Raw genomic sequence first — 21,836 nt, forward strand, 5'->3', positions numbered from 1 at the left:
GACGACCTCGCCTTTTTGTGATTTTTAAAAGCCATTCTCTCTCGCCTGCCTCCTTGTTCATTCAAATCTAAAAGCCCAAAGTAGCGGTATGCAGTCCGGGCGCAGGAAAGGAGCCCGCCTGCCGAGCATGCTCAGTACGAAGCTAAGCTTCTTGCGAGAACAGTAACACAATCTGGCATTCTTTGGGATAGAGACTCTCTGAAAGAGTTTAGGGCAGCGGGAACTTCATTACTGCCACTGCGCAGACTCTTCTTCTCACGCAGGCTTATTGGGAAGAAAGCGGCTAAAACTGACTAGACACGTGAACGAGAGCGGACCACCCCCTCCTCCTTCCCAGCCCTACTGCCTCGGATTCTCAAATTTACAATCACGAAAGTTCTATTGTCTCAGGATTGGCCCTTCGTGACACATGACATCATAGGACTCGATTCATAAGTCGGCCTCCTATTCGCCCATCGCGCCATTGTGACGTCACAATCAGCCCACGTTTTATTGTAGGTACCCAACTCCCTCCTCTCCTCATCTTCTTGGTTCCTCCCTGCCTCGGCCCTCCCTCCCACATCCTCTTCGGCTCTAGCGTGACAGCCTGAAAGCGGCTGTCCGCTCCAGCTTTTGCCGCTGCCGTAGCTGTTGCTGTTTTCGCAAAGCTGCTGCCACTCGGTCTAAGGAGGTAAGCTATTCGCCTTAGGAAACTTCGTCCCGAAGCTCTCTCCTGCCATGGCAGAGAGGAACAAAAACGAAGGAAGCAGAGGGGCTTGCCTTCTAGCGCTATATTTGCTCTCCCTCGTCTCTCCAGGCTGGACTGAGCCTGAGAGGGGTTTATCTTACGAATGCAGCTGTTCCCGCTTTACCACTGTGCGTTGGAAGAGCTCTATTTTATTTCGGTCTCCTCGGGCGTGGAAAAGTATGCCTTTTGGGGAGGTGGATGAGTAAGGGGTAGATGTTGTAGGTTCTCTCCTCTTCTGCCCCCCACCCCCACCCCGGGCTGCATTTTGCTCCAATCTTATTCGGAATATGAAGCTTAAGAGTTTTTTCCTCCACGGATGCTTATCGCACCTGTTAGGCTGTTGGGAAGGACTGCAAGCTGGTTTTCTCCACCTAACAGATTCTGTGTGGATGCACAAACTCTGCAGAGGGACCTAGATGCCGGGCGGGATAGGGTTCTCTGCGGTAGGTCTCTCTCTATGGTTGTCGGCTGACCCGCTTTGGATGGATTCGCAGAGGGGAGGTCGGGGGAGCTGTTGCTGCTGCTGCGGCTTCCGTTTGGGTGGATTTACAAATGTTGAAGAAGGAGGGGGACGCTTTGGAGTAGGGTTTCCCCTGCTGTTGTCAGACGCTTAAGACAAAAAAGGAAGAAATCAGCTGCTTGAGTCCGTTCCTGCTCTCAGGGCTGTGAAAGAGGCGAAGTTTAGGTTCACCGCTCCCTTCGCCCCATGACTTAACCTCCCTAGCAAACCAAGCGGGGCTTTAGGAGGGTGGGGGGTCTCTGTTTGTCAGTGTGCGACTGCCTGTATGTGCGCGTGCCTGTGTATGCCGCCCTTCCTCCAGGACCCGGGTGGAAAGATTGCTTTCCTGGGACTGCTTTGGTTTTATTAAAACCAGATAGGAATGGCTTTAAAACCTTGTGATGAGTGGTGAGAAAGATGAGACTGGCCGAAGAGGCAGGGTGGCTCCGAGGGAACGACAAAGGCAGCCGTCTTAGGGAGGTAGGGAGCGGAGAGCGTCGCTGCCGACCCCGTCTACCCCCCAACATCAGCCCATGAGAGCGGCGGGAGCTGGTTGGCTGTGTGTATGAGCCTAGAGCAGACTACCTCCAGGGAGAGAGGAAGGGGTGGGAAGGAAGGGTTGCTCGGAAACTTGAGTAGAGGATGGTGGGGGGCAAGGGAGGGAGGGAAGCCGGGAGGAGGGGTGTATCTTTTTTTTAACTTTGTAAGGAAGACAGCTTATTTAGCATTTTCTTGCAATCCCCCTTTTCTTTCTCTCCCCACACCCCCCCCCCCAAACAAATCAGCCCTGCGTCCTAGAGCTAGTCTGTGTCTTGTATGTGTTGAGTGCGATTGTCAAGTTAAGGGTGAGAATTTCCCCTTACAGTTGTGAGTTAACTTCACTTCCCACTCGGTTCCAGGTGGCAAATCTGGAGTATAGTGTGTATTGTCCAAATCAGGTCACAGAAACTCGTACAATTGAGAAATTCGGTGAGTGGTTATTTGCCGGGTGGGAAGGCGTAAAGGCTGAGTTGCGAATCGGGGACTGGTAGTAGTGCGGAGAGGCTTAACTGGATCAGTTACAGGAAGGGCTGTGTTAGTGTTAAAAAAGACGGAAGAGCTGCAGCACTGCAACCTGGTCCCTCCAACTCTGCAGATGTCTTGTTTCTCGCTGGTGTTTTTCGTGCATGCTTTCTCCATTTAACCAAAAAGTTAAGATTTAACTAATTTTTCACTGGCCTGTTACGGAGGAAAAGGTAGGAATTAATTTCTTTTTAACGTCTTAAATGGAGCACATTTTTAAAACTCTGGGAGTTTGGTTCATTGAATCAACACTGTGACATAAAAGCTAAAAAAACAAACAAACAAACAAATACCCTAGATATAATGCTCACCTCATGGAAGGTAAAAGTCCAATTGTACTCTACCCTGATCAGACCACACCTGGATTTTTGTGTTCGGTTCTGGGTACCACAGTTAAATAGGACACTGGCAGGCAGGATCATATTCAGTGGAGAGCTAGCAGGATGAGGAAAATAGATGGAAACCATGAATACAGGGAGATCAGTTGAAGGTACTGGAGATTCTTAATTTAGAGAAAAGACTTTGAGGGGACATGATTGTTAAGTGAGTCACTTTGTAATGCTGTCATCTAAAAAAGCAATTAGATTCGTTCTACCTGGCCCCAAATGAATCTTAAAAAAAAAATTGGCTTATCAAACACTCTCTGTGATTCTCCAGAGAAGCACCACCATGAGAATCCCTTGTGATCTAACTTCCTTTCTGTTCCTTAGGTGTTTGCCTCTTCCTCTCCTGTATGTGTGGTTTTTGTTTATTTGTCTGGTCTTCAGTTTAAAAGAAAACTCTGGTTGACAGTTATTGATAAATAATTTAAGAAAATTGTGTCTTTTGTCTGAAGGTGAAAACCAAAAAGAAATGCTAAGATTACTGATATTCTTGCAAAATATATACCTACAGTAACTTCTCAAACTTTTTCCCTTTCCTTCCCCATTTTCATAAAGATAAAACAGTTAATTTGGGCAGTAGGGGTTGGAGGAGGAGAATTACATGCCCTTATTTTTTCAAAACTGCCTTTGAAGAGGTTCATGATTCAGAGAGTAAAGGAGCTAGATTAACTTGGATTTCCTCACCTCTGAATCTACTTTGACAGATAAGATTAAAAAGGCTATCTTTATATTTGCCTCTTGGTGTTTGTAGAAAACTGTAGCCATTCATATTCTCTAGTATTAAGAACACTGGACTAGAAAGACACTTCAGTTTCTAATTCCAGCTATATCACCAACTGTACTGTGAGGCTAGTCACTTCACTATGCTGGGTCATTTTCTTCATATGTAAAATGAAGAGGTTGGACCACTTATCTTAAAGTCCCTTTAATTACTTGGCTGACTGACACCACCCTTTTCATCCTTTCTTGCACTCCAGTATCTCTCTCTGGTGTTTGTTCAGGCACTGTTTTCTCTCCTCATCCACCCTTTTGCCTACTAACCTGAATTAGACAGTTCAGAGTAGAAGTATTTCTTTCTTTCTGTGCATTGCAACTTGTGTGGTACAGAGGGCAGATAAAATTTCACCCATCAACCTCAAAACATGAAACTTTGTGGTTATCTATGGCTCTTTATCCTTTGTGTTTTAACAGCCACTCCAAATGAAGTTTCCCCCCTTTGGGCAGTTTGAATGTCTTCATTTCCCGTCAATGACCAAATCTTTTTTTGTCTCCAATGCTTCTAGCAACATTATTATTTTCTTGCCTGCTATTTTGGCCTTTTGCTTCTCAGGTGTGTTGCCTTTTTTTTTTTTCATCTTTTACCTAACGCTTCTCCCATCAAATTGTCAAGGAATACCTATTCTTTCTCCTGCCTACCTAGTCTTTGTTTGCTACTGAAAACATATGCCCTCACTGAGAGAGACCACAGGGTCTCTCAGTACAACTGGTACCAGAAACAGAATCCCCAGCATATAGCTTTCACTTAAGAGAGACCTGAAGTCCTTGAGTGAATTGACTACCTCTAGAGGGAGCCGGTAGTACTTTTGGATAGTTCTATTGTTAAGAAGTTTTGACCTGTAGGTAGGAAACTTGGGTTCAAGTTCTGTTTGCCACACACTGTTTTGTGACCATGAGAAAGCTACTTACCTCTCAGCTTCACTTTGCTTTGTTATCAAATGGGAGTAATGAATATGTTCATCACATTACCTCATGGGCTTGTGGTAAGGAAATTCCTTTTTCAGACCTTAAAATGTTACATAAATCTGAGTTGTCCATTATACTTTATTAAATCAAAACTAAATATGCCTCCTTGAAGCACCATCTGATGCACCTTGTTCTGTAACCTGGTGCCGGGCAAACTATGTTTAAGTCCTTTTCTATAGTAACAGCTCTTTAACAGTCTCACTGCAGCTTATCATGGGGGCAGCTAGGTGGTGCGGTGGATAGAGCAATGGCCCTGGAGTCAGGAAGACCTGAGTTCAAATCTAGCCTCAGACACTCAGACAGCTGGTTAGCTGTGTGACCCTGGGCAAATCACTTAATCCACTTTGCCTCAGTTTCCTCATCTGTATAATAACCAGGAGAAGGAAATGGCAAACCACTTCAGTATCTTTGCCAAGAACCCCAAATGGGCACCACTGAAAAATGACTCAAAAACAACCTATCATGTTCTCCCTGAATCTTTTCTCCTTATTTCCTTCAACTCATCTTCCTGGCAGGGCTTCCCTTTTCCTCACGCTTCTTCTTGTTCTCCACTAAATAAGTCCTCAATTTGTCAGCATCCTGTCTTAAACTGTGATGTCCAGAACTGAACACAAAATTCCAAATGTGGTCTGACGAGGACAGAATACAGTGGCCTGTCGCCTTCCGTGAGTTCAATACTTCTCTTAATGTAGCTTAAAGTTGCTTTAGATTTTTCAGCTTCAGCCAATCAGTAAGCATTAAGCACCCACAATGTGCCAGGCATTGATGATTCCACATGTCAGAAATCAAAGTGTCACAGTGTTGAATCATTGACTTTGCAGTCCACTAAAACCATAACTTCTCCATAGGCACCTTATACTTGTGAAGTTGATTTTTTTAAGAGCCCCAGGTGTAAGACTTTACATTTATGTCATTAAATTTCATCTTATATTCAGCCTGTCCTTCCAGCCTTTTAAAATCTTTTTGGATTCTGACTTTGTCATCCAATGAAAGATGTCCCTCCCAGCAACAAGTCCTTAATTTCCAACTCCCTCTCCAAATACTACCATGCTGCTTGGCTACATTCCTTTTAAAATATAACTTTCTTTGCTTGGAACATCCTTTGTCTATCCTTAACCATTTTCCTTCTCTGTCTCCCTCAAATTGCTTCGCGTATGTCATATATTTTCTAAATAATAAAAGGCAAAGTATGCTTTTACTTTTTTTTACACTAGTGATCATATGAATCAACATGGCTATCAAAGTTCATATATATTGTTCACAATATACAACCTCTTAGAGAAGTTTCCACTTAGTTTTGTGTTGTTTTTAGGTTTCGTGTGTGTCTATAATTTATCATTGCTGTCCTTAGAAGTAGGTTTTTTATAAACTTATGCTGTGACAAAAAATGAGAGTATTACTGTACTGTTTATTAATCACAGTAAATTTATTACTTTGTCAGTTGATTTAAGCCACATTTCTTTATATTTGTCTTGTATGAAATCTAAATTTGGTTTATGATCTATGTTACTCAATATATATCCTACTTATGCTTAATTTATCATTTTTATATTAACATCTTAATTAGCCTTGGTCCCTGCGGGCATGGGACCCTTGGGTGTATGATTTGTTTTATGACTTGTCATACAGAATGTCATGCACAGATTCATTCAGTAAAAATTTTTTTCCTGTGTGTGTAAGATACTGAGGTAAGTGTTAAGGAGCCTTCAATATATGAGAAATCTTGCCCTCAAAGAGCATATTTTCTAAAAGAAGAGACAATAGTTATGCAAAAATAACTGTAACATAATGGTAGAAAATACACATTTTAGTAGGAGAGGTTAAAACCAGGGACTGTGGGATGTCAGTGGAAAGATTTCTTGTAGCTAGGAAGATCAGGGAAGGGCTTTGAAGAACTTTAAAGTGAATATTATCATAATTTTTTTAATAATAATACTTCATAGACAAGGTGGCATTAACTAGGTAGCATTTTAACTGGCATGAGGGGAGGGAAGGCTTCTTAGGCTGAGGGAGAACTATGTGACCATAGCATGGAGGAAGGCAAGCATACAGTATGTTCAGGAAGGATTAGTCTGGTTTGGTTGAATTTGGGTTAAGTGAGGTAGACATAAAGCAGGTGCCACTTGAATTCTAAACTAAGACATTTGGCCTTTATTTGAAAGCCATTGAAAGTTTTTAAGCAAGGGATTGACTTGACCATTGCATGTCCTTTTGGGAAGTTTAATTATACAGTGAGGTATGAAATAAATTGGGGGATAGGGGATGGAGAGGTAGTGGAGAACTATCCGTTAACAGGCATTTATTAAGTGTCTCTGTATGTGCCAGCCACTAAGGAAGCAGCAGCATGGTGTAGTACAGAGATCAGTGGGCCTAGAGTCAGGAAGACCCCTGGGTTCAAATCCTGCTCTTAGGCATTTACTAGTCGTGTGACCCTAGGCAAGTTAAACTCCGGTGTTTTACTTTCTGCATCTTCCTCCCCTCCTCCCGCTTCTCTAGCTTTTTTTTTTTTGTATATTGTCTTCTTCTATTAAATTGTTAGCTCCTTGAGGACAGGCTTTTTCATGTTTATATCCCCAGTGCTTAACACAGTGCCTGACGCAAAGTAGGTGCTTAATAAATACTGAATATTATCTAATTAAATGGTGGTGGGATATGGATGTACATTTTGTGAAGGATGGATTGTATAGGGGAGAGACTTCAGGTAGGTAGGGAGACCATTTGGGGTCTGTTGCAGTGGTATAGGTAAAAGGTGATGAGGCCCTGAACTACAGTGGTATATATAGAGTAGAAAGAAGGGGACAGATCCACGAGATGGAGATTGGCCATTAAATGGATATGTGGGGTGAGAGAGAGTCAGGATTCAAGCATGACACTGAGATTATGAACCCAAGTGATTAGAGAGATGGTTTTTGTTGTTGAGTCGTTTCAGTCATGTCTAATTCATTATGACTCTTGGCAGAGATCTTGGAGTGATTTGCCATTTTCTTCTGCAGCTCATTTACAGATGAGGAATTGAGGGAAAGAGGATTAAGTGACTTGCCCAGGGTCACTAGTAAGTGTCTGAGACCAGATTTAAACTCATGAAGATGAGTCTTCCTGATGCCACGCCCAGTGATCTATCCACTGTGCCAGCTAGCTGTCCCACAGAGATGGTAGTGCCTTTAACAGAAATAGAGAAGTTCAGATGGAGGGTTGGGTTTGGGGAGAAAGATAATGAGCTATTTTGGAAAAGCTGAATTTGATATGATAGTCTTGGTATAAGGAAGACTTAACCATATTCTGCCTCAGACACTTACTTAGCTGTGTGACCCTGAGCAATTCACTTATCCTCTTGCAGCCTCAGTTTTCTTCATCGAAAAGACTGAGGATGATAACAGCACTTATCTCAAAAGGTCGTGAGGATCAAGTAGACGTCTCAAAGTGCTATAGAAATGCTAGTTTTTATTATGTAAATGATGATGGGATGTCCACTAGGCAGTTGTTGCATCTAGGACCAGAAATGCAGGTCTGAGTCCTTAGCACAGAGAAAATAATTAAACCCATTTGAACTGATGTGAGTACCAAGAAAGAGAAGAAAAACAAAGGACTCAGTCTGAAGTCTTGGGGTACACCCATAGCTAGGTGGCATGTTATGATGATGATCTGTCTATTGCAATATTCCAGGCTGTAACAATGAAAGCCTTGAACTGCGGTTAGAACACAGAGAATGGAATGTTACAGGGTGATGCCAAGGATATTGGGAGAAATTAATCCACAGGATTTGGCAACTGATTGGATAAAAGAGTAAAAGGAGGGGGAGGGGGGACGATGACAAGGGAAGAATATCCAGATTTTGAGCCTAATTAGGAGGATGATGATGCCATTAATAAATACACAGAAGTCAGAGAGCTTTGGTTGGACTCATGAGAAGTTGGAAGTAGCATGTGGAAATGATCATAGTTTTGAATTTGGTGAATATGAGTTGCTGGATGGATATCCAGATATAAATGGCCAGCGTGTTGGAAATACAAGTTTAAAATTCAGAAGACAGGTATGAGCTATGAGATTTTTTTCTCCTTTTCTTCCCTGGTAGTCCTCTTCATCATGTCTCTATTGCCTTCATTCTGTGACTTGTATTTTTTTCTTTTCTGTCATTATCATCTTTAAGATCAAAGTTAATTTCTTCTGTGGATCCATAACGTTTAAGTTGGAAGAATCTCACAAAGCCTCAGTTCTGACACATCCTCTGCCCTGGACCCTGTTGCCAAGGGAAAATTTCTTTTGAAATTAAAGGAAAAAATTTGCTGTCCACATAATTCTGTAATTTGGCTCATTCATAGAAAATCAATAGAATGTTAGAATTGAAAATCATCTTTAAAATCATCCATTCTAAACCCCCCTCCCCTCTACCCCACTCCAGTAAATAGAGAAGTTAAATAAACATCCATTAAAATGTAAGACCCTTCAGGCCAATTTCAATTTTCTCTTTGTATCCCTACTGCTTAGCACCCAGTGCTTTCTTTGTACCCACTATCACTGAATACACATTCATTGAAGTCACAAATATCTTGACTTCCTTCTGGTCCAGTGCCTAAGGTAACAAAATAATCATAAGAATTTATTTTTTAAAATAGTATTTTATATAACATGTAGAGCATGGGTCTGGGCTCAAGGTCCCAAGTCACACTCTGACTATGAGGTTGAATCCACAGAATACACATGGCTTGCTATGTTTTCTTTCAGAGTTCTTGGGGCATCCCTGAGAGACTGAGGTTTTCTAATGCTGTCACACAGAAGCCACCATTCAGTTTGTTCCCTTGGGACAATTATTTGACTAATTATTATCCTGCCAATATCAGCTTGGCCAGTTGATCGCTCCTCGGTATCAATCCCTTAATATTAATTAGCTTTTACAAAGGGATGTTTGCTTAGAACGTACAGCAAGGACAGGGGTACAGAAATATTCTGCAAACCAAGGCACACTCTCCTTTATACACTAACTTGATCCCTGGGAGTGTGGGCTCACACTTAAAGTGATGACTAACAAACATATGCCCATCAAGTTCACTTCTGAGTGTAGACAAGGTGTCTTGGCTGCTGGGTCAGTTCACTTCTGGGATAGGTCAAGCTCCATGCCACTGTCTCACTGAGCTCAGCTGCTGTGGCTATTTACAGATTCTACCATGGATACCAACTGCTGGACCTCTGGTGACTCTCCGGATCTGTTGAAACTCACAGGGTTGTAACCTGGTTACTTCTATTTGTAGCTAAAATCAAGAAAGAATAAGCACAACAGAGATGACACACTTGAGCCATGTGTTCACAACCACATGGTGACAGATTAAGAGGCCAAGCTCCATCCTTGTCCCAGATGCCCACAACAGTTCTTGCCTTGTATGTTCTTTAGAGCCTTTTGTACGCATACTCCGTTCTGGCTAGCAGACAAGTAAAAGGCTTTGTATCACCACATTAAGAGGTGTATTTGCGTGCAGGAAAACAGAGCTTAAGGCTCCCTCACTTCTCATTTCCAGAAGCAGGCTCAGCAGCTCTCTCTCCTCGTGGAATGCTGAAAAGTGGAGGATGTTATGAATGCTGTAAGCCCTGGTTCCAAACCCGTATCCCCTCATGTCATTTAATTTTGGGCTGTAACTCGCCTACTAGTGTATTGGTAGTTTCAGCCTTTGACATTTAATGGAAAAGACACAGTTGTTATGGAGGATGTCTGAAAACTGCCATGGCATCTGGTGTCACCATTCTGCAGTGCCATCCTTTTCCAAAGCACTTCATTGTTTCTGCCTCAGGGCTGTATAATGGGACCAAAAGAGAGGCTGACCTGAGGGTTCTAGGTTAGATTAGTAAATAAGACATAGCTAGACCACAGTCTTTCAGTTAACAAAGGGTAAATTTCAAAATTAGTTGTAAATAGTTATTTGTATTGTTTTGTTTAATAACTTTCAGAGAATATACTTATCTGTATTTTGTTGGTTTGTTTATACTAGTCATTCAGGTTAAAAGAAAAATTGATTTTTAAAAAATAGACAGAAATAAACTTATTGCTGGAAATAACAGTAATAGGCTGCTATTAACAGGCTTTTTTAAGAGGAAATTTTCTGTCCCTGTGAAGTACGTTGGACAAGAAAATGAAAAAGATCTGACCTAATTCGAAGTTTCCATTCCATAGTAGAACACACCACCTGACTAGTCTCTAAATGTTATCATTCCCAAGCTGTTCAACTCCTACTGAACTATGGCATGTTCCCACTGTGGGAACATTTTTAGTTGATTTGTGTCTATTTGTTTTTATAATTACATGGGCCTTGTATCAAAAAGTATCTGACTAGTACATTTTTAGAAACATTAAATAGCCAACCAAATTCCATGTCTCCTCTAGTTGAGCTTCAGCTGGGTGCTTTTAAACAGAAAAGCCAGTGCTGCTGCAGAGGAATATAATGAAGCACAATAGAGACCTTTGCTCTTGTTTTTTGGCAGAGTCCTAAGTGGCTCAGAGATTTAGGGGATGTATTTAATCAATTTTTAGTCGAGTCAACTCTTCGTGACCCCTTTTGGGGTTTTCTTGGCAGAGATACTGGAATGGTTTGCCATTTCCTTCTCTAGCTCATTTTACAGTTGAGGAAACTGAGGCAAACACGGTTAAGTGACTTTGCTCTGGGTCACTCAGATTAAGGGGGATAGCACCTCCTTTTAGAGTGATGCATAGACCCTAAAGGAAAGAATAACAGCTTTCTCAAAACAGAGCTGTGGTTACAGATATATCTATGGAATTAAACTTCACCCCCCAATCTAGCATAGTATCAATCACTTTTTCCCTGCCTTCATGAACTTGCACTTCCCTCCCATGCCTTCACCCTCAGCAACACCATCTTATAAAAACTGGCCCTTATCTTCTGTTGTTATCATAGGATTATAGATTAGTAAGGGACTTCGTTTATCATTTAGTGCAATCCCCTGATATTACAGGTGGGGAAACTGAGGTTCAGCATAGTAAAAATGATTTGTCCAAGAACACATAGCTTTTGAGTAGCAGAGCTGGTATTCAAAACCAGTGCTTCCAACTATAGATCTGGTGTTCCTCCCACTCTACAATGCCAGGAATTATTCCTGTGAAACAATTGTTATGAAATTCTCCTTCCCCAGGGAATAGTTCTCAGGATACCAAATTCAGTAATTATTCATTTGCTTCCCTAGGGTGTAATAGCCGTCTGGTGTGCTTATCCCTACGGGTGGTGTTCAGGGCACCTCTGCTCCTATCTTTGGCACTCTGCACTGCTCAACTATAGAAGAACTTACTTAAGTTTTGAATGAAAATTTGTAGATAACTGCCTTCTCTTTATTTTATTTGATCTCAGCTTTTTGTAAATCTGGATTTAATACAAGTGGCTTCTCAGCTTTGCTCCACATATTTTAAGTGATAGTCTTTATTTAGACTGGAAGCTTTAGGAAGGTAGGGCAGTTCTTAATGCTGTATCCCTATCATAGCAACCTAGGTAATTACTTGAGTAGCAATATGGTCTAGTAGTAGAAAAGAGTTGGAAAACCTCAGTTCAAGTCCCAAATCTACCACTTTGTATGATCTTTTATCATTTAACCTTTCTGAGCCTCAGTTTCCTTTCTTTGTAAAATGAGGATAATAAGTTTTGGTGGGGTTCTTGAGGATTTAATTGAGATCATGATCATGTATATAAGTGTTTTGTAAATGCAGAATACTAAATATTGATGGTGACAATATAATAATCCTTTTAAGTAGCTTTTTAAAGCACTTGAGCTGAGTTCTACCTTAAAAGCTTTGTACCCAATTTTCCTTAGAGTGGCTCTTTGGTCCTAGTCTGCAGGTGGGGCCAGTCATGTTGGCTGAGCAAGAGAAAACTGACAGAGACTTGCATGTACCGGAGCACTGTAGGCATTTAGAAGAAGTTCATTGGGTGGATCCTTTGTGGAAAAATTCCTGGATAATGAGGAAGAGTGGCACAGGATGAGGTGGCCTGTATAGGTTGAGACTTGTATTATTTGTAGGAGGGAGTCCTCAAATTGAAGACCACATATATCTGTGGAAGCATTTAAGTATACACATGCAAATTTAAAGTCTTTTCTGGTTTCTTCCTCAACTCCTATACCCATACCTCAGAAAAGAGGTTGTTCTACTTGTAAAATTTTTGGCTGTAGAATTTTATAATTAAGTCTCTGCTTTGTGATTTTTCCATTTATTTTCTTTCTCATTTTTTCCTCTCTCCCTGTTGAATCTGTATAAGAAATAAAGGCATTCAATTATCTTTTGATAATACTGGCTTTTGAATGTTTTTTGTACCCTCCAAATTTTTCCAGAGCCTTGATTGTTTCTTTTTCATCGTGGAAATATGTATTTGTCCTTTGATTTCGAAGAGGACCATGACATCAGGGAAATGATGACTTGCAGTTGACTTTGAGTGAGGAGGGGCTGGTCACCAGCCTTATTTTCTCCTCCAGAGACATCTGTGTCCAGGAGCCAGATATTCATCAGGATGATTGGAGATGGCCCAGGATGCATTGGGAGACTAATTTGGGACTAATTGGGAGACCCTTTTAGGCTAAGGCCTTTTCAGGTTCTCACTTTGAGTGAGGTAATGTCCATTCAGTGAAAAGGCCTCTTTAAGAAGTGAGTCAAGGGATGGCCCCTGTAATTTAAAAAAAAAAATCAAACTGGGAGGGGTAGACCCTCAGGAATGCTGATCTAAAGAAAAACAGTTACTATGGACATTCACTCTGAGCCAGGTAGGCCCAAAATATAGCCATTAAGTGGTGCTTGGGAAGGGGCCTTGTGGTCTAGTCTATGAGCTCCAGAGTGAAATGGGTTTAAGGTTTGGTCTTTGAGAAAAGGAAGGAAAGAAGAAAGAAAGAGATGGGAGGGAGGGAGGGAGGAAGGAATCAAGGAAGGAATCTAGCCAGTAAACTCGAAGTTAACTGGGCAGCTTCTGGCCATCAAAATTGACCACCTTTTGGAGAGGAGAGGGAGAGAGGATGAGCTGAGTTACCCAACTGGCTGGGTCCCCATTCAGGCAGCTCAGTCTACTCACAGGTTGTGTTTGTCCTTTGTTTTCAAAGAGGACCATGACATCAGGGAAATGATGACATGACTTGCAGTTGACTTTGATTTGAGTGAGGGAGGGTTGTACAAGGTCACCAGCCTCACTTTCTCCTCCAGAGCCAGAAACAGGGAGCCCTAGCCAAATTGCCAGTGACAATTTTGTGGGAAAACTCTATGGCTGAAAAGTCTGCATTCTAGGCACTAAACCTGCACATTTGTAGCATTGTAGACAGAAAATTCAAAGGACCAAACTAGCCTGCCACTCACTTGCTGTACACACACACACACACACACACACACACACACACACAGAAGAGGCTGATAGTATTGTTATGACGCATAGACAGTATTCACTCAAAATTAATTGCATAATTTACTATATATTTAATAAGTGACCTTTTTAAATTAAAATTTATTTTATCCAATTATCAGGCTTTTTATTTCTCTTTTACCTTCATCTGCTACGTGCTAGGCACTATACTAAGCACTTTAACAAAACCGTTGTAACAAATGTATATAATCAAACAAAAGAAATTCCCACAGTCATTATGTACAAAAATCTGTCACAGTCTTCATATTAATCAATTGCCTCTCTGTCAGGAAGTGGGTAGCATTCATCTGTCCCCTGGAATTATGGTTGATAATTACTTGGTCAGATTTTTTTTTTAAGTGTTTCAAAATAGTTTTACAGTGTTGATGTCATGTAAATTGTTTTCCTGGTTAGCTCATTTCATACAAAGCTTCCCAGGTTTCCCAGAAACCATCCTTTTCATTATTTTTCTTTCAGCACATTAGCATTCTATTACATCTTATGAATGTGCCATGATTTTTTCAGCTATTCTGTAGTTGATACATATCCCCTTAGTTTCCAGGTCTTTGCCACTACAAACAGTTACTGTAAATATTTTTCACCTGAAGAAACTAACAATATTGTTAAGATGGCCAGACTGTATTTTCTCAAAAAATTGATTACATAATTTACCAGGCAGGTAATTTGTGAATTTGACATCTGACTAGGTGTTAAAACAGCTCTTATTAAAATTATAAGACAGGTGATTATATCAGCATTTGGCCTTTTTTTAAGAATCATGCACCTCTGTAGGATGTTTAAACTTGCCCTGTAAAAGGAAAACCAGCACATATATTTGACTAGCATTTAGGAAGTGAGATTGAGTTTGAAGAAGAAAGTGACTTGATGGCCTCAGCTTAACACAATTAACCCTCTCCCCACCCTCACCCACTCCCTGCCCCCTCAAGGTATGAAATGACATAATCTAATATTTCTCTTAGGGAACGTTTAATGTAGCTTATTTGTGACTACTTCTTTGGGGTTGCATTTATTTAGAGTTTTTGCACTCTTGAGCTTGAGGAACATGACTAATGTAATTGCATATTCAAGTAATCTCATCAGGCTCTAATCAGCTAAGAGATTTATAAGCCATTTAGGCACAGCATAAAATGTTGATTAAAAGCCTTTGGCATATCTGCCTCTTCCAGTTATCATCTATAGTTTAGTTTGTTCATTTAAAAAATTCTAAATGACTTTTTTTTTAAAGAGCCTGGTTCTCTCCAATCTGGAAATATATACCTTAAAAAGAGAAGCTATTTTTGTCAGATTTCACTGTAGACAAAAATGCCTTTTACTGTTACATGTTTTATGAAGATGCATCTAGACTGCCACGTTAGATTGCTAATCTCAGAGCCTCCAATTTAGCATTTTGAGATAGTAAAGACCAAGAAATTCCTGAGACACTCTTAACACCCCTTTTCATAGCACCTTACCTTCAATTTGGTCATTTCCTTTTTGCCTCCCAAAAGGAAACAATTTGTCATAGGCTAAGCTGCCTAACAGAGAGCTAGGTGGTTCAGTGGATAGAGTGCCTGACCTGGAGTCAAGATGATCTAACACAGTTCAAATCTGGCCCCAGACACATATGTATTACCCTGGGCAAGTCACTTAACCGTGTTTGACTCAGTTTCCTCATCTATAAAATGAGCTGGAGAAGGAATTTGCAAACGACCCCAATATCTTTGCCAAGAAAACCCCAAATATGGTCATTAAGAGTCAAACAGGACTGAAATGACTGAACAACAACAGCTTTCTAGAAGGAATTTATTGTTTTGTATAACAACCTCCCAATTAATTTCCCTACCTTAAATATGTCCCATCTCCAATCCATCCTTCCCACACAAAATACTTGGCTTTCATGTTTTGTTTTAATTTTTTTTCAATTAGCAAGCATTTATTTTCTTTCCCTCCCACTTTCCCCTCCTCTCCATTGGAAAAAAAAAAGAAAAACAAAACTCTTGTAACAAATATGCATAGTTAAACAATACAAATCTGCACTTTGACCATGTCCCAAGAAATGCATGGCTCGTTCTTTCTCCCTGTCACCGGGGATGGGTAGGATCCTTTATCATCATATCTCTGGTATCTTCGTTGGTCATTGTATTGATTACAGTTCTCAAGTTTTTGAGACTTGTTCATTTTTACAGTGTTACTGTGGTTCCAAAGTTGATTTTCCTAAAGCATAGGTCTGAGCACATCATTCCAGTAACTCAGTAAACTGTGTGCCCTTCTTAAATACAGGGTCAAATAGAAATTCTTCTATTTGGCATTCAAGCCTTTCATGGTTTGGTTCCAGACTCCTTTTCCAGGTATTCTGTATTTTTCTTCTTTACACATTTTACACTCTGACCAAACTAGCCTTCTGGCTGTTCTGTATACAAATAGAGCAGCCCTTGAGTTTATTCCCAACTTCCTATACCTTGAAAGATAAGATTTGCACAGGAAATAGTAGGGAATGACTCGAACCAAGGAAGTGCTTTTTAGGAATTATAATGCCATTGTTTAGGGAATGGGGAGTAGTCCAACTTGATTAGAATATAGGATACTTAAAGATGATGTAATATTAATATGACTTATCTGGTTTTAAAAAATTGCTAATAATTATAACTTAGTATTACAAACTTTTCAATTTATTTACATCCATGACCATTAACATGTGGTAAGAATATTTGTTGTAAAAAGTTCAGTGGACTGGAATCAGCAGCTTTTGTTTTTGTGTTGTTCAGCCATTTTTCAGTCGTGTCCAACTCTTTGTGACCTCATTTGGGTTTTGTTTTTCTTTTTGGCAAAGATACTGGAGTGGTTTACCATTTCTTTCTCCAGCTCATTTTATAGGTGAGGAAATTGAGGCAAACAGGGTTAAGTGACTTGGCCAGGTCACACAGATGGTAAGTATCTGAGGCTAGATATGAGCTCAGGAAGATGAGTTGAGTCTTCCTGGCTGGAAGCCTGGCACTCTATCCGCCTTCCCACCTACGTGTAAATCCTAACCATATTAATAACTGAATGATATTGGTTAAGTCCCAAGAAAATAATCTCTGGGCTTCAGTTTCCTCATTTGTAAAATGAGGGATTTGGAGTAAATGATTTCTGTGTTCCCTTTCTGCTCTAAATCCTATGAGAAAGGTCAGAGGAATTATATCATAAAAAGAGCCTTTGCCTGTTCTCACATTTGTTATTAAAAAAAACAAACAAACACCCTATTGATGTGTTTCATTTGTTATAATCTGATCTTCCTTTGAATAACTATGTTGTGAATAAAAGAACTATTTAATCAGCTTCCTGTAACCTTCAGTGTGACTATATTTGTAACAAATTAAAACATCAGCAGTTCCTTTTTTGTTTGTGTTTTAATTATATTTTAAAAATTAATAAGCATTTTTTCTCCTCTTTTCCCTACCCCCCCCATTTAAAAAAAAAACGACTAAACCTCTGTAACATATTCAGTTGAACAAAACAAATCCCCTCATTTGCTATTTATTTAAAAAAATATGTTATATTCTGCATATTGAGACATTCACCTCTGGGTCAGCATCAGTCCTCTGGAATCATGGTGGTTGGTGATTGCATTCATCAATGTTTTTTTGCATTTCAAAGGCTTGTTTTAGGGTATTATTGTTTTATTGCATAACAACAGTATAATCTCTTAGTTCTCCATTCTATATCAGGTTTTGATGAAACTCATCATTTCTTATGGCTCAATAGGTATTCTATTTGTAATATATAAAACAATGCATTTCATAGATAATAATCTTTGATACTAACCTTACCACCCTTCTGCCATTTAATCACCAATCACTGCCATTCTGCTACATCCTCCTGCCACTGATGGCATTTATATATGTGGTATCCCGGTACTTTCCTCCATATTCGATGGTACCTGCCACATATGATTTAAGAGTCTTATCTTTTTAGAGTTGGAAGGAGCCTTCAGCAGGGACCTTGTCCATTCCTTCTTGCATAGAGGATGAAACTGATGGAATTGGTCACAACACTGTTGAATAACAGAGCTTCATTTGGAACATGGCTTCTTAAACTTTTTCCACTGGAGACCCACGGTTTAAGAAGTGCTAATTAGAACGCAGGTCTCCTGATTCCTAGTAGGCTGGTCTTTCTACTATGCTATTCTTTTTTTTACTATTCTGCAGGGCTTTATTTCCAAAAAAAAAAAAAAAGAAAGAAAGAAAGAAGAAAAAAGCTAATGTAGAACATTTCAAAGGAAAAAAATTCAGAAATGAGGAAAATGAATGTTAAAAAAGACAGCACAGTGAGACTAGTATGTGGTTTCTGGAGTCTGTCCTCAGAACCATTTTAATAATCGTCTGGTACAATAAAGTAAAGGAAATGAGTAACCTTTTCTTTCCTGTCTTATCCAGCTAGGCTCTGTCTCCTTCTTTTCTGCCCTTTGATTGTATTGGTTAAAGATTGGCTAACCATGCTTTAAAGTAGATTGAAATGCACATAGATTTAGAAATGGGTAAATGCCTATGATCACCATAAAAGATGATTATCTTTTAACTTGGTCCATCCATCAGCTTCTACTGTATTTCCCTGAACTGTGTGCTGACCCAGAATTTAGAATGTTAATGAGTTCTCTCTTGATACCAAAAGGTTTCCCTAGTGAGATAGTCTGTTTCTCTGTAATAATTTTTAGCACTAAAAAGTCAAACAAGAACATTTCTCAGAAAGGAAAAGTGCGGATGTTTGCTTAGTAACAGTAGCCTGATTCTTTGTTATTTGGTTTTTCATTACTTCACAACATGTATGAAGCTCAAAAGAAGTATTACTGTTTTAGGGTAAGGCCTGCTTTCCTGGGTGATGGAAAGCACTCCTAGAAAGGTGAAATGTCTCTCTTTTTGTGAATTAGTGTGTGTCCTCTGGCCATTTGAAGGATCAGGTGGAAGGTTACATTCTTATACCATGACATTGACCTCTGTTAGTAGGATGTAATTGTTGATATGTTTAAGGTGCTTTTTACATTGAAACCTATAGTCTAGAAAACCATTATGTCCCCCTAGAGTGGGAAATGAGACCTGAGAATGAGTCATTTAAGAAGTAAGGAAAGGGAAAGTGGGTCTAATAAGTTAAGTGTGTGCGTGTGTGTATGTGTGTATTTTATCGATGAACTTTTTTTTTGTTCACATCTTTATCACTTTCCAGTGATCCCCTTGAACCAAACCTATCACATCGCACCCTGGGCAGATCCCTGTTTTGTAACTAGAAAGTACAGTTAAAACAAATTGACACTTCCAGCAGTGTGTTCTGCAGAGAGGAGGGGAGTCATGTTTTACTCATTTTCTGAAATCAGGATTGGTCTATAAATTGATCATAGTTCCAGTGTCTTTCAGTATTTTCTTTTGTTCAGTAAGAAGCAGCCTCAGGGTTTTTCATTGCCCCAGAGTATGTCTATTATCACATTTCTACCACTCAGCTTGAAGTCTGAGAATCTCAAGTAAACATTTTGTTCGAGAGAGATGGAGAAGAGGCCACAGAAAGAAGTTCAGTTTGAAAAGATACCCATTTTGCTTCCCAGAATGAGATCTGGGATTTCATGTGGATGAGGTGAGGCCAGAGGTATGGTGACTAGTCATAGAAGCCCAAAAAATAAGAGACCCATGTTGCACCCTAGAGTAATGGAGTAAAGAAATTTTATATTTTTATTTAAATAAATTTTTTATTTCATCATGAACTTGACAGATATTTTTAAAAGTGAATATTTCATCTTTTAAAGAATGGGGAAAGAATTATATATAAAAACTGAGTTTTTATATAGTCTGCATTTTTAAAAGTGTGTATTAAATTTAGCAAAACTGCCCTCTTTGTCATTGTCTCCTTCTAAATTACTTTCTAACCAAAAAGATAACTTTATCAAACAAGGTTGAACCCACTGTTAAAGCTAGCAAAGGGATCTGCAGCAGATAAGTCAACCGTAGCTAAACAAGTGGTTCTAGAGCCAGAGAGAGAACTTCCAGGGGCTATAATCAGTCATCCTCCCATACAGGAAGAACAAATAGATGACCACTAGAGAGGCTGAATATTAGGTAGATAGGTAGTGCAGTAGATAGAGTGCCAGACCTGGAGTTAGGAAGACTTATCTTCCTGAATTCATATCTGGCCTCAGACACTTACTAGCTGAATGACCTTGGGTAAGTCACTTCACCCTATTTGCCTCAGTTCCTCATCTGTAAAATGAGCTGGAGTAGAAAATGGCAAACTGCCCTAGTATCTTTGCCAAGAAAACCCCAAATGGGGTCAGGAACAGTCAGGTACTACTGAATAACAACAAAGGCTGAAATGTTGCTGTGGGTGGGGAGGAATCTTTGGAGACTTAGGTTGGCAAGGGGCTTCTAGGGAGGCAGGTTTTAGAAAGATGCTTTCAAGGTCCTTATAACCTGCAGTTTAAGAAAAAGACTTGTTATGTAGGGGCGGGGTAGTGTGGTAATATCTGTCTTCCTGACATTGAGAGGTTAGTTCCATACCCTGGGATGTGGATACAGGGAAGGAAGTTGACCCTGGGGACTGATACAACTCACAGCCTTACTGAATCTACATGAGTGAGATCTGGATTTTGTCCAATATCTAGTACTGACAGTTTGCACAGCGGACTCTAGAACAAGGTTGGAGAGAAATGGCTCAGGCGAGGGAGGGAGAAATGAGAATATAGTTCTTTTAGAAGACCAGGATTAACTATTTTATAGTTAATGTATATACTTCTAAACAAGACCAAGACCAACTGTTAAGAATTTTGTAACTTTTTAAAATATATTTTTGCTGCTTTTAGAAACTTCTGTATATTTTAATTTGCTGCATAGTAATAATGACATCCAAAGGGAGGGCCATGTGGAGTTTTTTGGAGAGGGAAAGGAGGAAAGCAAAGAAGAAGGGGGAAAAAACCCAACCTAGGGATTAGCACTGTGTCTGTCACTTAATAAATGCTTGTTGACTTGGAAACTTAGAAGGAATGAATAAAAAAGAGGACTTTTTAGGTCGAGTTTCATTTATTTAAATATAAATAGTTGTGAAGTAAATTTGGTTATATTTATGTTCAGTATTGTTGATAATCTTTTCTCTCCCATAAAGAAAAAAGCCATGGGCCAAGTTGCTATAGTAAAGGAACCCTGGTTCAGATGTGTGAGAGGCTGTTTAATGCAGGGGAAAATCAAAAGGAGGAGGAGGGGGACATCAGATGGCCAAGCTTTGACTCTCGCTAATGGAAGAGAAGCTGGGTTCTTTTGGTATAGTAGCCTCTGATTTCACATGCACTTACACTTTATGGTTGTTGTTGTTGCACTGTATCTCCCTTTAAACTGGCCTTACATCAGTGAGCATGACTAAATTCAGTTGGGCACTTGGTGGTACTCTGTGTTTAGGAACCCTCCTGTGATTGACGCTAGTCTCAGAGGAACGTTGAATGGAAGGCCTGAGTGCCCATCTGGAAGGAGAGATGACTTTGTCAGCCTTAAATAAGTTGTGATTCTAGTCCTCTGGTGGAAAATGTTGATCTTAAGAAAAAGGGAATGCATAATATGAGATCAAATAAGATAATGTCTATAAAGTGCTTTTCCTGGTCTCCCTTCATTTTGGTCCCCTCAATTGATTATCTGCCCTCTGTTATCTCTAATTTATTCTGTATGTATTTTATTTGTATATATTTGCTTTCATGTTGGGGCGGGTAGATGGTTCAGCTGGATAGAGCACTAGGCCTGGAGTCAGGAAGACCTGAGTTCAAATTTGGGCTTGGGCACTTACTAACTGTGTAACTCTGGACAAATCACTTAACCTCTCTTTGCTTCAATGACCTCATCTGGTTGTTGTGAGGATCAAATGAGATAATTGTAAAAGTGTTTAGCACGATGCCTGGCACATTGTGCCATGGCACATACTTTGTGGTTGTTTGTCATCATTGTCATCATCTCCCCCCATTAGACTGTGTACTCCTTGAGATCAAGAACTGTCTTTTGCCTTTCTTTGTATACCCAGCCTGGCATGTAATAAGTGCTTATTGACTGACTTTG

At 40.0% G+C, this 21,836-nt stretch overlaps 1 protein-coding gene across 1 annotated transcript in view; it reads left to right on the forward strand.

Moving 5' to 3' along the window:
* The first annotated feature begins 252 nt into the window (after positions 1–252).
* The window catches only part of ELOVL5 (ELOVL fatty acid elongase 5), an 89,559-nt gene continuing 67,975 nt past the window's right edge, over positions 253–21,836 (forward strand). Inside the window, exon 1 of the mRNA XM_036767848.1 lies at positions 253–670. The gene's annotated coding sequence lies outside the window, so the exon portion shown is untranslated. The remainder of the gene's footprint in view (positions 671–21,836) is intronic.

This window comes from Trichosurus vulpecula, chromosome 7, assembly GCF_011100635.1.
Source record: "Trichosurus vulpecula isolate mTriVul1 chromosome 7, mTriVul1.pri, whole genome shotgun sequence".
Classification (NCBI taxonomy): Eukaryota; Metazoa; Chordata; class Mammalia; order Diprotodontia; family Phalangeridae; genus Trichosurus; species Trichosurus vulpecula.